Source organism: Arabidopsis thaliana, chromosome 2 (assembly GCF_000001735.4).
Source record: "Arabidopsis thaliana chromosome 2, partial sequence".
NCBI lineage: Eukaryota > Viridiplantae > Streptophyta > Magnoliopsida > Brassicales > Brassicaceae > Arabidopsis > Arabidopsis thaliana.
Window position 1 is genome coordinate 4,512,865 of NC_003071.7, and position 17,863 is coordinate 4,530,727.

At 39.3% G+C, this 17,863-nt stretch overlaps 3 pseudogenes across 3 annotated transcripts; 1 reads left to right on the forward strand and 2 right to left on the reverse strand.

Annotated features, from left to right (window-relative positions):
• Positions 1 to 1,996: 1,996 nt before the first annotated feature.
• On the reverse strand, positions 1,997 to 7,798 carry AT2G11340 (annotated as a pseudogene; the record flags this gene model as incomplete). Its single annotated transcript has 1 exon — positions 1,997 to 7,798.
• Positions 7,799 to 9,737: 1,939 nt separating this feature from the next.
• On the reverse strand, positions 9,738 to 10,433 carry AT2G11345 (annotated as a pseudogene; the record flags this gene model as incomplete). The annotated part of the gene is made up of 2 exons: positions 9,738 to 10,055; positions 10,335 to 10,433.
• A 3,682-nt stretch (positions 10,434 to 14,115) lies between these two features.
• On the forward strand, positions 14,116 to 16,860 carry AT2G11350 (annotated as a pseudogene; the record flags this gene model as incomplete). The annotated part of the gene is made up of 1 exon: positions 14,116 to 16,860.
• Positions 16,861 to 17,863: the final 1,003 nt, after the last annotated feature.

Below are 17,863 nucleotides of genomic sequence, written 5' to 3' on the forward strand. Positions count from 1 at the left end.
ATTGAAGATATAGCTGTATAGTACTTTATAATGTTGTACGGATAACAACATAGCATTCTCTTCTTTCGCTGTACAGATGGCGCTTTACAGATGTGTACATCGAGTTTTTTATTGGAGTGGTTAATATTAATATTAATTGGGTAATTTTAAAAAAAAAACTAAGATGACATAAATATGTTTGGTGTGAGGATTAAATTATCCTCAACTGTAACTTCCCCAGCTACTATATTATTACGGCTTATATATACAAGAAAGTTGAATTTCTCTATAATACCCAAGAACCAAACAACTTATCTTCGTTTATTCTCAGTTTAAAAATATCAAAATGGGAATTGAAATGTCAGAGATCCCTAATGATCTCTTGGCGAAAATTGTTAAGCTTGTCGCCGATGATCAGTGGTGGCTGCTTGGTCCTATATTGAAGGTTGGCCGAAGGGGAAGAGATTTGGTGTATAGAGATGACGTTTTGAAGGATGCTGCATATAATCCCTCTGTTCTTATCCAAGTGATTTGTCCACTGTTAACAGTACAATTCAAAAAACATATTAATCCAAATTTGTAGAATGTATCCAACACTCTAAAACTTAACGATATGTCAAACATATAAACGGTTTTTTTGAATTTTACTTACATTTGTAGCGCACTCAGCGTGAATAACATCTGATTTCTGGAGAAGAATCGTGCGACCAAGATCAACAGCAGGCCTTTGGATGAAATTTCTTAAATCAGCTGGCTCTTTAATCCTACTTCAAAGGGCATGAATGGAGTTGAGGACTTGGAGTTGGAGTGCAAGAGGAAACCCGTAGCAGCAACTGCTTCTTTGTGATAGTCGATGATAATAGGTTTTTAGAATCAATTAATCCTAAAGCACTATCATGTTGTTGTAGTACAGAAGGTTGTCAATCCAAATGGGTGTGATGCTAACAATCAAGATGTGATCAGAAGTCACTAAGTCAAGCCAAGCAATAACAGGGTTTTGTGTGTTCTAGCAGTCCTAAGTGAACATGCAGAAAACAGAAAATCAAACAGAAACAGTAAAACACTCGACCAACATAGCTCTTTGTAGAGCACTGGGTGAGGTCGAGTGACAGGTCGAGTAACAGACAGAAAGTATAACACAGATACTCGACTGTACAATCTGTTGCCAGACAACTGGGTGGTCGAGTATGAGGTCGAGTAACAAGAAAGAATTGCAGAAATTAAGCAACAGATGACAAGATGCAGTAAACAACAGTAGAGTAAACAAAGAATTCAATCAGATAAAGAATTCCCGAGGATAGGGTAATTGAGTAGTTTCGTTTCCTCATTTTACAGGTGATTGACATGCTCAATAAATTATCCCTAGACAACAAGTTCATTAACCAAATCTAAGTGCCACCGCAACAGAGACCCTCAAGTTATCCTAGTCCCATACTCAATCACCATTGACGAGAGCTAACCTAACAGACATTACGAATCAACAAGTTAAAGCCAAAATGCTCCCTGCAACCAATACCTTGATACAAGGCCACGAATCTCTGGAATTAGTGGTTCGGACATTTCATCGAACACCTTTTGGGCGCGGAGATGTCTGGGCTCAAATTCCAGTTGATCAGAAAGCAATAGGCATTAAAAACAACTAATCTAGAAGGGATCTATCAATCAATACTCAATCACCTAGCATACTGAGAATTCTACACTACTCTAACCCATCCTCAGAAACCTATTCACTACTCAGACATCATAGCAGAAAGTATAAACGTTGAACAAGATGAAAACATGATAACGACAGTGTAACAGCAGGATGATAACGGAATGAACAACAATAAACGAAAATCAAGAACAAATACTGAATACTGGATAGATAAAGAGAAATCCGGATTACAAAGGTCTAGAACATAGTGTCTGCGGAAATAAACTAGATAAAAACTTGTTTGCGAAAATGTGAAGTACATCCTACTTATAGCCAAATATTCTGAAACCCTAATACTTAAAACGACAAAGTATTAGGACGGATTAAGAACTGTACCTGACCCATGTGGTTGAGTGAATAGCTGGAGTCTTCTTTTCTTCCTTGTGCTCGAGTGTCTGGTTGAGTGCGGAATGAAGAAGACTCTGAAGCTCGCAATCGAGTATGTAGTCGAGTGGTGGTTATGGTGATATTCGACTTCAAGGTAGAGTGGTGAGATCGAGTAGTGGTCTGGTAATGGAGGTGAAGACACTCGACCTTGGGGTCGAGTGATGTGATCGAGTGATGGTCATGTGATGGGGATGAAGACACTCGACCTCGCGGTCGAGTGGTGAGGTGAAGTGGTGATGTCCTCTAGTCGACCAGGGGGTCGAGTGGTCTGCTGAGGTTGTGAAGCTTCTACTCGACCAGGGGGTCGAGTGGTTTTGCATGATCAAGTCCGCTTCTTCCAATTAGCTCGTCAACAGCTCCGAATCACCTGAAAACAACACAAATATGCAACATGCATGCAAAACTATCCTAAACATGGAAAGTGATGACAAATGATGAGAAATGGTATAAAACAGTGATGATATGATGCTAAAGTGATGACAAATGGATGCTCAAAACATGCAAAATACACACTTATCAACTCCCCCAAACTTAGTCTTTGCTTGCCCTCAAGCAAACAATCAAGAACAAGCTGGAGGTGAGGTTTGAAAGCGGGGACTCAGAGCCAAAGCACCAGATAAACCAGATGAAATCAATGTCCAAGTTGAAAGTTCTAAGCTGCAATATGATCAAATTCTACTTAAAAACGTTAGCCATGCCTCATTATCAATCAATCCGACTCATATACTCGACCTACACATGTTTTCAAATCTACCAATCCCTTTAACATTCATTAGTTCTGGAACGTGAATCAAGCAATGCATCATCAATGAACTCATTTGGCTAAGGTAAAAGGTCAAGAGACAAAGATGATCCCTTATAGAATATGCTTCAGTAAAAGGGGATCTCTCAAAAAATGATTAAGCTTTATTAGAATGCTAAAGGTAAGTCCCAAGCTATGCATATAGAGATAAGATCCCATCTACCCAGAATATATCAAATGAAGCTCTAATGGTAATCCCAACTCCAATCCCAATACAAGAACTTAACTCTACCCTTTGCATTCATGAATCTTTTAAAGCCTTTTTCTAATCATTCTTTTCTTTTCTCTTAACTCTAGGAGAAGCTTTCTCAACACTTTGATACATCTAGCGGATTTAGATTTCTTTAACAACTAAGATTCATGTTTTTAACATTCTAAAACCAAGGGCTTTTGCCCATCTTCAATAGCTAACAAGAACTCTTTCTTTTCTTTACAAATCTCAAAACCTTTACTAGAATTTTTCTGCTTGTTTAGCTTACTTCACCTAGAGTCTTTTACCTTTTCTTATCAATGAATCAACCCCTTTTTTTCTTTTAAACACATCCCAACCCAAAGTATAAGCGCCCACCTAGTCCTATCTAGTCCAAAGAATGCGAACTAGAACTACATGAGACACTATCTCTGTCGTTACGAACCTAACAGTTTCTACCAAGCTTAATCGGAATAAGACCTCACAAACACTCACAAGTGATATAGGGCTTGAAAGAAAGTCTAGGTTTGGGTTTGGGTTTGGGTTAACTGCTCTAATAAGGAGAGTAAGCTACTTGGATTAACAAGAGTGATCAAAATGAATAAGAAAATCCAAGTATTTTAGGGTATCCATGAGTTCAAATTTGATGCAGACATGATAATTAAAGATCAGATTCAGGTTCAAATTGATTGGGAATGGTATCAGATCATGACAGTGTGGTCGAGTAGAGCAATCTAGGCATGGTTCAGTTTTATTTCAAATTCATTGACTACGCAACAGACAACTAGCAACGAGGGCACTGAGTTTATCAGGTGAACCAAAATGCTTACAAGGCTATCTCATCATTATCCCCTATGCATATGCAACAATCCTAAATGAAACACTTTAGACTCGATCTTAAATGTAATGCAACTACATGAACACTCTTTTTTTGTGAAATCATTTTCTAAAAATTGTCAAAAGGTTTTGGTTTTTCTATGCCTTAGATGACTGCAGACTCAAAAATATACACAATGCAACACACACTTCCTGAGCCCTCCCCCAAACTTAAATCACACAGTCCACTGTGCGAATAAACTTGGAAGAGAGTACTCAGGACAAATCCAATCACAGAAACAAAATGAAGAAACAAATCACAACAGATGATATAATACAATGGTGAAGTGAGGCGCTTACCTCAGTCGAAGAATGAACGTAGTTGGTCGTCAATGGCTGCCTGTGATTGATCCCAGGCCATAGACGAGCCGCCCTGTTCGGTATCAGCTCCAGTAGGTGGGTACTCGACCTCATCAGCTCTATTGCGGCCAGCAACGCCCTGAGTATACTAGACCTCCCTTCTTCTTATGCGGCCAGCACCGCGGTCGAGTGATCTCCTGGCGTGGATAAGCTAAAACATGGTCGAGTATTATTCATTGCTTTGTGGTCGAGTATACTGCTTTACTCGCAGAGTCAGAATCCATTTCACTCGGCTCTTTATACTTATCTCCTGAAGACACTAACCAAATGCATCAAAATCAACAAGGAAAAATAAAGATATGTACAAAGATAGACATGGGATTTCCTCCCAAGTGAGCTTGTTTTAAGTCTCTAAGCTTGACTTCTCATACTCATTAGGCTCAGGGTGGGTTGCAGAGAGGAAATGTGGTCTCCTCTCCTTCTTGAGTAGAGTGATCATCATACTCATTAGGGTTTCTTGACAGGTCTGCAATTGGGTACTCAGAGGCCATGTCCTCATAGTAAGCTTCTTTTTTTATCAAGATAGTCTTCTCCTCTACACCATTCCGATGTGAATTCACATCCTTCTTTGCTGACAAGAATAGTGGCTCCATCGTCAAGGGCGTCCTTGATATTGAGTGGTACTTGGTTGGCTTTTCCATTGAGCTCCTTGTTTTGATCCTTCAGCTTTTTCACAATATGTGTTAGCTCTTGTATGGCTTTGTCCTGCCATTTAGATCTCTCCTTGAGTTCTAACCAATCATCTGACGTCTGGGTGCTTGCCATGAGTTGTTTGGTCGAGCATGAGCTTTCAGGGCAAGTTGGAGGCTTCTTCGAGTTGTTGGTGGAATCAGTTGGTCGAGCATGTGTTGAACTTACTTCATTAGCTTTCATAACCTTTGTGTCAGACCCCATCAAGCCCTTGTAAACCTTTGACCCAACCTTTGAGCCAACTGTTGCCTTGTGTGAGTCTAATGACTTCTCAGAACTCAAAGTTTCACTAGGAAGATATCCAGGTTTACCACTCTTGGTCAAAACAGTTTTTGAGTTATTTGCTTCTTTAAGTTCCACTAGAAGTTCATCAACTAGCAGATCCTTTTCCTCAACTAAGAAGGTCTGTCCTTCTATTGTCGGCTTCTTCATAGCATCATTGATGTCAAACTTCATTTTAAAATCCTTCCCCATATTAAGATCAATCTTTCCTTGCTTAACATCTATGATTGCTCCAGATGTAGCCAAAAAGGGCCTTCCTAAGATCAAGGGATCTTTTGGTTCAACATCCATGTTCAACACTATGAAGTCTGTAGGCACCTCCACATTTCCAATCTTGATAGGCAAATCTTCTAATAACCCATGCGGTTGTCTAACAGACCCATCAGCCAAAATCAAGGAGATATTGCAATATTTATATTTGTTAAAACCCAACCTCTTAGCTACTGAGAGTGGCATTAGACTTGCTGATGCTCCTAGGTCACAAAGGCATTTATTGAATGTCAATGAACCTAGGGAGAATGGTAGAGTGAATGAACCAGGGTCTCCTAGCTTCTCTGGTTCATCTTTCTCATGTATGATGGCATTGCACTCATGGCTCATAATTGTTGTTTACTGAACTTCTTGAATTCTCTCCATGATCAAGTCTTTCAGGAATTTTTGGGAATCCGGGATACGCGTGAGAGCATTAACAAGAGGTATCCTGCCTTCAACTTGTTTTATGTTCTTGGCAAACATAGCTCTGTACTTATCTTCTAATTCTTTCTTGTGTCGACCAGGAAATGGAAGTGGGGGCTTGTAAGGATAAAGAATGAAAACTTTTTATTTGTTTTTGACAGCAACTGGTTTCAGAGCAGTTTGTGATGTTGCTGGGAAGGTCGGTCGAGTAAAGTGGTCAAGTGGGAGCTCGAGTGACTGGTCGAGTGGCTGCTCGAGTGAGAGGTCGAGTGGCTGCTCGAGTGGCTGCTCAAGTGACTAGTTGAGTGGCTGCTCGAGTGACTAGTCAACTTGATCTTTATTGAGACTGAAATCCTCCCCATCTTGGTATGCACTGTCTTTAGTGACTGACTTGGGTCTCTCTCTAGTGGATAACTCACTTCCACTCCTTATGTTGATAGCATGAACATTAGCATACTCCTTGGGATTCTAATTGACTTCCCTGGAAGTCCCGTAACTTTGGGAGCAGAGGTAGATGCGGATTATGCTTCTAAGTATCTGACTTTGGAATTCAACGCCTCCACTTTGGCATTCAGGTCATTGTAGCTGTTGTCCATCTTCTGGTGTAATTCGGATAACTTCTTAGCAATTTCCATGGAGCTAGATGCTTGTCCCTGTAGCAGCTGTTGTACGATCTGTTTTATTTCAGCATCAGGTACAACAGGACCTTGGTTTTGCTGAGGTGCAAACCCAGGTGGTGGTTGCTGCTGGTAGTTCCCTTGAAATTGCTCCTTGGGAACATAACTTTGATTGTAGGGAACAAAAGTTTTGTTCTGACCTTGTTGTTGTTGTGGAGGAAACACTTGATCCTGAGGATTAACAACGTTGGTGCTGCGGTAAGAGAGGTTGGGGTTGTTCATCTTAAAGTTGTTGTACCCTTTGTAGCCACCTTGATTGTTGATGTAGCTAACTTCTTCTAACTAGTTAACCTCCACATCTTGGACTTGATACTGCTCGTCATCAACAAGGAAGTGCACATGCTTCTGCTGGCTAAGAAGAATCATGTCCAGCTTGTCATTCAGCGCTTTGATCTCTTTCCTGTGTTTGTCATCAGAGTCAGTTGTGCCTCTGATAGTTCTGTCGCAATCCTCGTTGTAATTACCATCTGATTGAGCAAGGTTTTCAACCAATTCCCACCCTTCTTCAACATCTTTGTTCTGAAAATTCTCATTGCTGGCGGTATCCAGAAGCATTCTGATCCGTGGTAGAACTCCTCTGTATAAAGTGCTAAGCAGAGAAGCTTTCTTGAAGCCATGATGAGGGCATTGGTTGGTGTAACCCTTGAAACGCTCCCATGCTTCACAGAAGCTTTCACCAGTCTTCTGTGAAAAGCCACTCAGAAATGAGCCTTCTTGCAATCATCCCAGGTGGTGATTGAGTCATGGGGCAGATTCTTTTCCCAGATGTGTGCTTTATCGCCCAAGGAGAATGGAAACAAACAGAGCTTGAATCCGTCTTCACTGACACCATTGATTTTTGTTAGGTTGTAGAGCCTATCAAATTCATCCAAGTGGTCGAGTGGATCCTCCATTGGCAGACCATGGAATTTATTCCCCTGAATCATCAAGATGAGACCACTCTTAATCTCGAAGTTGTTGTTCTGGATAGCAGGAGGTGCAATTCCTTTCCTCTGACTGTGGCCCCGTGGTGCATCTCCAGCACCAATGTTTGCAGGCCCATTCTGTTGATTTTGTTTGTCATCCATTTTGAGTGATTGCTGAGGTATAAGGTTGATTGTGTTTCTCCTTTCTCTAAGTTCACGAGCTAGGCGGTCGATGTTATCGTTGAAAAGGAGGTACTGGTTGCTTGTTGATCGAGTTTGAATATAGCAGAGATGCACCTCAATCGAGAAGACAACAAGAAAAACACACAGTCAGTATCTGAAATGAAAATTGAAAAAGAACTTGATCTAAGCAAGTCTGAAATCTCAAATGTAACAAACAAACACCCAATTGGCAACGGCGCCAAATTGAGAATAAGTTTTTAGAATCAATTAATCCTAAAGCACTATCATGTCGTTGTAGTACTGAAGGTTGTCAATCCAAATGGGTGTGATGCTAACAATCAAGATGTCATCAGAAGTCACAAAGTCAAGCCAAGCAATAACAGGTTTTGGTGTGTTTTAGCAGTTCTAAGTGAACATGCAGAAAACAGAAAATAAAACAGAAACAGTAAAATACTCGACCAACACATCTCTTTGCAGAGCACTGGGTGAGGTCGAGTGACAGGTCGAGTAACAGACAGAAAGTATAACACAGATACTCGACTGTACAATCTGTTGCCAGACAACTGGGTGGTCGAGTATGAGGTCGAGTAACAAGAAAGAATTGCAGAAATTAAGCAACAGATGACAAGATGCAGTAAACAACAGTAGAGTAAACAAAGAATTCAATCAGATAAAGAATTCCCGAGGATGGGGTAATTGAGTAGTTTCGTTTCCTCAGTTTACAGGTGATTGACATGCTCAATAAATTATCCCTAGACAACAAGTTCATTAACCAAATCTAAGTGCCACCGCAATAGAGACCCTCAAGTTATCCTAGTCCCATACTCAATCACCATTGACGAGAGCTAACCTAACAGACATTACGAATCAACAAGTTAAAGCCAAAATACTCCCTGCAACCAATACCTTGATACAGGGCCACGAATCTCTGGAATTAGTGGTTCGGACATTTCATCGAACACCTTTTGGGCGCGAAGATGTCTGGGCTCAAATTCCAGTTGATCAGAAAGCAATAGGCATTAAGAACAACTAATCCAGAAGGGATCTATCAATCAATACTCAATCACCTAGCATACTGAACATTCTACACTACTCTAACCCATCCTCAGAAGCCTATCCACTACTCAGACATCATAGCAGAAAGCATAAACGAAGAACAAGATGAAAACATGATAACGACGGTGTAACAGCAGGATGATAACAGAATGAACAATAGTAAACGAAAATCAAGAACAAATACTGAATACTGAATAGATAAAGAGAAATCCGGATTACAAAGGTCTAGAACACAGTGTCTGCGGAATAAAACTAGATAAAAACTTGTTTGCGAAAATGTGAAGTACATGCTACTTATAGCCAAATATTCCGAAACCCTAATACTTAAAACGACGAAGTATTGGGATGGATTAAGAAGTGTACTCGACCCATGTGGTCGAGTGAGAGGTCGAGTGAATAGCTGGAGTCTTCTTTTCTTCCTTCTACTCGAGTGTCTGGTTGAGTGCGGAATGAAGAAGACTCTGAAGCTCGCAATCAAGTATGTAGTCGAGTGGTGGTGATGGTGATACTCGACTTCAAGGTAGAGTGGTGAGATCGAGTAGTGGTCTGGTAATGGAGGTGAAGATACTCGACCTCGGGGTCGAGTGATGTGATCGAGTGATGGTCAGGTGATGGGAATGAAGACACTCGACCGCGAGGTCGAGTGTCTTCTACTCGACCAGGGGGTCGAGTGGTCTGCTGAGGTTGTGAAGCTTCTACTCGACCTGAGGTCGAGTGGTTTTGCATGATCAGGTCCGCTTCTTCCAATTAGCTCGTCAACAGCTCCGAATCACCTGAAAACAACACAAATATGCAACATGCATGCAAAACTATCCTAAAAATGCAAAGTGATGACAAATGATGAGAAATGGTATAAAACAGTGATGATATGATGCTAAAGTGATGACAAATGGATTCTCAAAACATGCAAAATTCACACTTATCAGCCGGCTCTTGAGTTCAGCAATAGGGTCATTTTCCCCAATAGAAGGGCCAAACCGTTCTATTGTTGATTCAAAAGCAGCTCGCCCCATGGGTAGCTCATAAAGAATTCCAAATCATGAAGCATCTCAAGAAATGAGCTACTTATCCGATGTTGTTTTCTGTTGCTGCAAACAACAAACCCATCAACCAGGACTATTAATGCGAGACTCAACTTCTTCCATGTTGAGAATCGCTTTCGAGGCTTAGCATTGACATCTCCCCTTAGCATGTCAATAACATCCATGACTGTCACTATACACTTCTCCCCAAATAGGCGATTCCAAACAGATAGACATGCAGGGTCTTGGTGAGCTTCTACCTCAGACTCTGTTGGAAGCTTATCACAATTCAAGCCGGTTCTGATTTGGAATTCTTGCAGAGAGAATCAGGGTGGAAACCCCCCATATACAGTCCACAATTCATGCTTTCATTGTGTCAAAAGTTGTCTAGCAAGCATTCCATGAATAAATTTTGCAGAATGAGAACACCTTGCAACATGCAGTTTAACCTATTTCTTGAACTGGGAACCAAGCAGCACATCCCAGGCCTAGGAGCCCTCCAATAGTTCCACCAGTGTTCCCTGATATTCCGGCTTCGAGTATATGTTGAGGCGAACCTTATCTCGGAATTCGTCAGGATGCATCAGACGGCAAGGGAGTCTAGGGTTTGGAGCCTCATTTTCTCCGCCTTTCGTTTTATCCTGAGTCTCCGTCATCTCATATTATTCATTACAGATTCTCTCAAAATCCAAAAACTTTCTGACTCCAGCAACAAAATGAATAAAGCATAATCGTTTTACCTTTGCTAGAGTCGTTTATGTTGCCTCGTTTATACTCCCTTTTGATATCGCGCCGCGACTGGTCTTTATTCATATTTTTGGTCATCGATTTTCCCGGAGGCTTCGCCGGAGAAGATGTAATTTTCGATTCACTTGCTACAAAAGTAACAGAATGTTAGATATTTAACCTTAATTTGTATCTAGTTCGACGGAATCAAAGAAATAGATAGGAACCCTAATCTCAATTTTGATTGTATTGAGTTTAAGGAAAGCAGAACTTTTTCGAGTCGGGATTACCTTTGTTTGTTTCCCTTTTTGTGTTTCGTCATTTATTTTCTTGTTTTATTTGGACTGGACTGATTGGAATCTTCGATTTAACTGCTTTCTTCTTCGTCATTTCTCTGAAATTCCGGACCCAACTGAGAAATAAACTATAAAACAGTTGTCTGAGAGAAGTTAAATATGAACAGTCAGGAGAAGAAACCTTGATTACGGTTTCAGTGGCATTACACGTAACTATTTGTGAGTCAGAGTTGCAAAAAGGGCTTCACAAAAAATTATACAGTAATGAACTGTACTACATATCCAAATTTAAATAGTAACCGTACTAATTTTCTAATTATTTTCCAAAAACATATTAGTTTGCAAACAAACTCTATAAACTACAACCCATTCCGTTGTTTTATAAGAAAATATATCCAAAAGTTCCACAAAAAAAAAAAGAAAATATATCCAAAAAAAGTAATAATGAAAACGAAATGTTTTCAATTTGTAACGCTTGGTGTTCCAGTTGTTCACGAGAAGGAAAGTGTTGTTTTATGGCTATAATTCCAGGAAATACTGATATCCATGTTTTTTTTACTTTTAATTTTGGTGCTTTTAATGACAAATCATTATCTAACCAATAATATTATTTAAATTTTCAATGCCGGCAGTAATTGTTCCCACCTACGGTTTTAAAATTGAGGAAAACCCAGGTAATGGATGGGAGGGTATGATCAAAGTGGATCCAGAAATAATCCAAGAAGCCAGAGATTCTATAAACTTTTCATTGTGTTTTACGATTGCAGAATATGTCTCAAACGACGAATCCGAGGCAAAAAACAAATTATTCAATTCGTTAATTTCAGCTGGAGTCAATATACATGAATCTGAGGCATGGATAAACAAGAGCATTGATACTGCTAGATGAGTTTTTACTACAACGGATTATTCTTCAGGATATCTCCTCCACTTAATATTTGTCTTTCAATCTCAAACGTATGAAGAAATCAGTCAACGAACTTCAAGCAACTTTATCGTTGATGAGTAAGATATTCATCTTAATGAAGCAATTCGAAGATCCTTGGAAGAAGTAAAAATCAATTTCATACCTGCAAGTAATGGTGCAATCAAGTCTTTGATCATATTTATACAAAATGTTAGTGTAATACTAACAATTGTAAGAACGCGCAATGCGTTATTTGTTTGTCACATTTTTATTTCGGAACAAAAGTAGTCAAATTAAGTTGTGGTCATAGGTTTGATTACACATGTATTGTAAAATGGCTACAGACTAGTCATATATGTCCAATATGTAGGTATGAATTACCAATGTAATTAACGTATTTATTATAAGCGAATAAACTATTAATTTATTTAGTTTCTAATTTCAAGACTTAAAGTATGATTTAACCCAGAAAATATAATCCATGTCATTAGAATATTACGAAACTTTTTGATCCAGAAATGAAAATCTAATAAAATGTAGCACGAAGATAAAAACACAAGCAAATGTAGCACGAATATGGGGTAGTTTCAGACGGATTCCTAAGATGGTATGGAGCAAATTCTCTTTTCATCCTGAGATGATATGTGATTCCTAGAACCGAATTCAACCCTATCCCCTTTCATATTCATTCGTTCATTCACTCCCATCTTCATCTTTTAAGTACTCTGTTTTGCTAAACCAAAACAGAGCCTCCTTCTCTACATAGCTTCCGTCCCTCATCACATAGGCGACAACAATTGTGAAGAATTAAATAGAACCTACAGTTTTAGAATCGTTGTAATTTGGCTAAAACAAACCGAACAGTGAATACCACCACTATTTTTTCTTTGATAACGTCCCAATAAATTATCACAATTCTCATAAAACAATTTAGTTAATGACAGTCATATCAGTTATTCAGGGCACTTTGAATTCACTTTAATCTTTGTCAACTTTTTCTTTATGGTTAAATGTGATCAGTCTATAACAAATAAATATAGTTTTAAAAATCAGATCTTGATTAAATTTGCGATATGAATATATGTGTGCAACAATAAGACACATACTTGCTCATGATGTAAGAACATATCGCCAGGAAAGGAGACCTCATTTTAATTAACCAGAAAGAACTTTCGAAAAAGGTTTTTTTAAAAACTGATATTCTCTATACTTTAACAATCTCTCTCATAAATCACTTCATCAAAAATCTAATATTTACGAATCAAAGGACTGGTGAGAAAACAGAAAATGTAATAAACAATCAACCGGAGAGATCTAAATCTCTCTCACGACCACCGGCCAATTAACTTCTTATTTAAGCTAGGTACAACAGTTTTTTTGACAAATTCAAGAAAAATCATATATTAACGGAACCAGATGGAACTTTTTTTATTACTGTCATATTGTCGTCTTTTTTTGTATATCCAGCGTGTTCCTACTAAACATTACCGGAAAAAAACGTAATTACAAGGAATGTCATTGCCACGTCAGAAATTGCTGACGTGGATTAAATGAACTCAGCCGTAACGCGATACAGCGGCAGTTACGGCTGAGTTACGGTATGTTGCGGCTGACATACGACAAAAATATATGAGTCATAACCAAAATATATGAGTCATGACAAAACGGCGAAGTATGAGTATAACTCAGCCACACATTACTGCTGATTTGTAAAATGTTGCCTGAGTTATACAATAACCCAGACAACGATATGGCTGAGTTAAGGAATGTTGTCCCAGTTATAAGTATTTATAGCATAACCCAGACAACGTGATGGCTGATTTATGAGAAAACGGCTGACTTATATCCTCGTGACGGCTGAGTTATATTTCGGGACGGCTTAGTTATGGGATGATGTTGCGGCTGAGTTATTATCGAGTGTTACAAATCAGCCGTAAAGAGCTGAATTTCCAAATAACTCGGCCTTGTTATGACTGACTTATGTGCAAAAGATTAATTACTATAATAGCATGCAGTTAGGGCCGAGATTTTAAACGATACGGCTGAGTTAGTTGAGTTACGACATTACACGGCTGACTTAACTTTGTTTTCTTCCTTTTTAATAACTGTAATAGTATTCATGTTGCGACTGACTTATAGATTTGCTTGATGGCTGAGTTATCAAATGTTCGTTTGGTGGCTTACTTGCCACCTCATCACTTCAAAACGACGTCGGCTGTAATATTCCATGTCATCATTCCATGTCAGCATCATCAACGGAAATACGAAACGTCCCTTGCTTCGTTAACTCGTCTTCCCAGTCTGTGTTTAACGCCTGAGCGTTACAACATCACCGGAACTTCTATCTAATCATTGTTTTCTTCATTCATCTTCTCATTCATCTTCAATTTCTTTCATATTTCTCTCGATATGGTTGATCCCGTTTTGGTCATAGTTGTTTCCGATATTTGGGTTAAGAAACAGTGATTCGTATCTAACCCCGACGAAAGAGGGTGTAGAGCTGTGCAGCTAGAAGCGGAAACAACGCACGACAGGCTTTTGAAGCTGGTGGTCGATGATTACGGATTGAATCAGTCGACCCATCAGTTAAGGCTGAGTTACATGTTCTCCAACAAGACTATGAAAATATGCCGTTCGATACTCCACCAAATTATATCTCTAATGATCTAGAGTTGCAATGTTATCTAGATTTGATAAAATTCAATAAGCTACGTCTCTGTGTTGAGATTACAGCGAAAGAGTCAAGTGATATTAGTCGGAAGGACGGATCAAGAGGAAGGATGAAACGGCCTATTGAATCTATCTCAAGAGTAGAATCTAGATTCGAAGTTCCGGGGTGGGGGGTTTGAAGGTTTCTGTTACGATTATCAAGACGATGAAGCAAGGGACGATGAATCAGGTGACGATGAAGCAGGTGACGATAAAGCATCTGACAATGAAGCAGGTGACGAAGAAGAAGATGATGAATTTTCTAGCCGGTTTGATGTTTTCGACGACTCCGACGGTGCCTCATCTGATGATGATAACTTTGCTTTATACGGCGAGCCTTAGAATAAAGACAAAGATTCACCGAAACTTCCTTCTAAGAAGAGAACTCAGACCATTGAAATGATCGGATCTGCTGGGAGCTCGACTAATTTAAGGTTGGAGCTGTCTACGCTAACACTCGCGGTAGGCCAACAATACCGTAGCAAATTCGAGTTGGAGTATCGACTCAAACTTCTGGCGATAAGGGATGGATTTGATTTTGATGTACCAACGTCTAATACGACTACAGTATATTACGAGTGTTGGGTTGACGGATGTTGTTGGAGAGTTCGTGTATCTAGACAAGGGGATGATCCTTATTTTTATGTTCGTATATACGATTCGGAACACACATGTTCTCTGACGGAACGTTCTAATCGATACCAACAAGCAACACCTGATGTTCTGGGAGTTCTTTACAGGGACTATCTTGGTGACGTTGGTCCGGATGTTAAACCAAAAACAGTCGGAATAATCATCAATAAGCATTTTCGAGTAAAGGTAATTACAATGTTTCGGTTGACTTACTTATTACTGTTTGGCTGACTTATAGATATATTACGGTTGATTTATGGATATATTTTGGTTGACATATAATTACATTTCGGTTGAGTTATGACCCTTTAAAGGCTGACGTAACATCACTTTGTGGCTAAGTTGTGTTATAATTTGCCTAAGTTGTAAATATATTATGGCTGACTTATCAATTAATATGTTCGTGTCAACAGTTGGGTTATTGGAAGTCATACAAGATAGTAGTTTTGAAAAACTGCCTTCTTACCTATACATGATAAGACGGGCAAATCCGGGTACAGTCGCGCGTCTTCAAATTGATTAGAGTGGAAGATTCAACTATATGTTCATTTTTTTTGGTGCCAGTATCGCTGGGTTTCATTACATGCGCAGAGTTGTTGTCGTCGACGGTACGTTTCTCCATGGTAGTTACAAAGGGACACTCTTGACAGCCCTAGCTCAGGATGGTAATTTTCAGATTTTTCCGTTAGCTTTCGGTGTAGTTGACACTGAAAATGATGAATCTTGGCGTTGGTTTTTTACGCATCTCAAAGTTGTTATTCCTGAAGCAACGGACCTGGCGATAATCTCGGACAGACATAAGTCAATAGGGAAAGGAATTGGCTGCTCGTGGAATTTGCACTTACCATTTGTATAAGAACATTTTGGTAAAATTCAAAGGAAAACATATGTTCCCTCTGGTGAAAAAAGCGGCAAGGAGTTATAGGCGGACTGATTTTGATGACGCGTTCAACGAGATTCAAGAGCGTGATCCTCAATTACATGCATACCTCCAAAGAGAGGGTGTTCAAATGTGTGCGCGTGTTCATTTTCCCGGTGATAGATACAGTTTAATGACTACGAATATAGCGGAATCAATGAACAGAGCATTGTCAAAAGCCAGAAAACTTCCCATAGTTCGAATATTAGAAGCGATAAGACAGATGATGACAAGATGGTTTGCTGAACGGAGAGATGATGCGAGCACGCAACATACTCAGCTCACACGTGGTGTTGAGAAACTGGTACAGGTAACTCAGCTGTTATTAGTGCATAACTCAGTCCTCAAATAATGATAAACCAGACATAATGAGAATAACTCAGCCATAACGTATTTGGCTTTTTTTCTTTTTTTCTTCTCTCTAATAGGCCCGTGTCACCGCGTCAAGACTTATGGCTGTACAAACGATTGATGCTTTCCGCGTAAAAGTAACTTATGGAACATCTTTGCATGTTGTAAATGTGGATGCAAAAAAATGCACATGCCGTCTTTTCGAGAAAGAGAAAGTACCATGCATCCATGCAATCGCAGCTGCAGAGCATATGTGTGTGTCTTGTATATCCCTGTGCAGTTCTTACTATAAGGGCAATTATTTGGTCAATGCGTACGCTGGTGCAATCATGCCTTCAGATACCGAAGTCCATGTTCCTCAAATTGTAATTGACCAATCGTGCTTACCTCCGATTGTTGTGAACCAGCTAGGCAGGCCCAAGAAACTAAGGATGAAATCAGCAATAGAAGTCGCCGTTGAGAATAAACGCCCTAGGAAGGAACACACATGTTCTCGATGTAAAGAAGTTGGGCACAATGTTAAAACTTGTCGTGCATAGTATTGTTTGCACGAATTGTATGTGTCTTCTTTCCCTTGTTTGGTAACCGTTATATGTATTTCATGACATGGTAGACTCTAAGCACCGTAATATTTGCAATTTCTTTAACGTCCTGGCTGAGTTATTTGCAATAATGTCTTGTCATTTTACATGTTGCGGATGAGTTATTTAAATATGGAAGTCGAAATATTCGGTCATTTTACATGTTGCGGCGAGTTATTTAAATATGGAAGTCAAAATGTTTGGTCATTTTACATGTTACGGCTGAGTTATTTAAATAGGGAAGTGAAAAGGTTCGGTCATTTTATATGTTACGGCTGAATTATTTAAATAGGGAAGTCGAAAGGTTCGGTTATTTTACATGTTACAACTGAATTACTTAAATAGGGAAGTCAAAAGGTTTGGTCATTTTACATGTTATGGCTGAGTTATGTGGTTTTACGACTGACTGAGTTATGTGGTTTTACTTTTGAGTTATATCTAAATTATGTTACTTTACGACTGAGTTATGTGGGTACTTCAACGGCTGAGTTATATCTAAATTATGTTACTTTACGACTGAGTTATGTGGGTTTACGGCTATCTGAATTATGTTACTTAGCGGCTGGGTTATTCTATTATACGGCTGAGTTATAATATAGCTCGAAAATGAACATTTTGAAGGCAAAGGCAATATGAAATTCCCATAAATATTTGTTTGAAAGATACATAGGAGGAAATTAAAAGTAAACAATATTTAACTTGAAGCAGCATGACCCGATTCCTTCCATCTTGCATTAGTCGACGATCATTTTTATCTCTTGCACTTCTTCGATATTGGGTTCGACAGTCACAAGTGATATGGTCGGATAATTTAAAATCTTCACGTGTTTGGGGCCAGTATGATACCTAACGATCCTCTACCAAGTGAGTGCAATAACAATATTGTCATTGCGAAAAGATCGAAACCTGCTATCAAAGTCAACCACCATTTAGCCAACAGCCTCACATTTCAATCTCTCTTTGC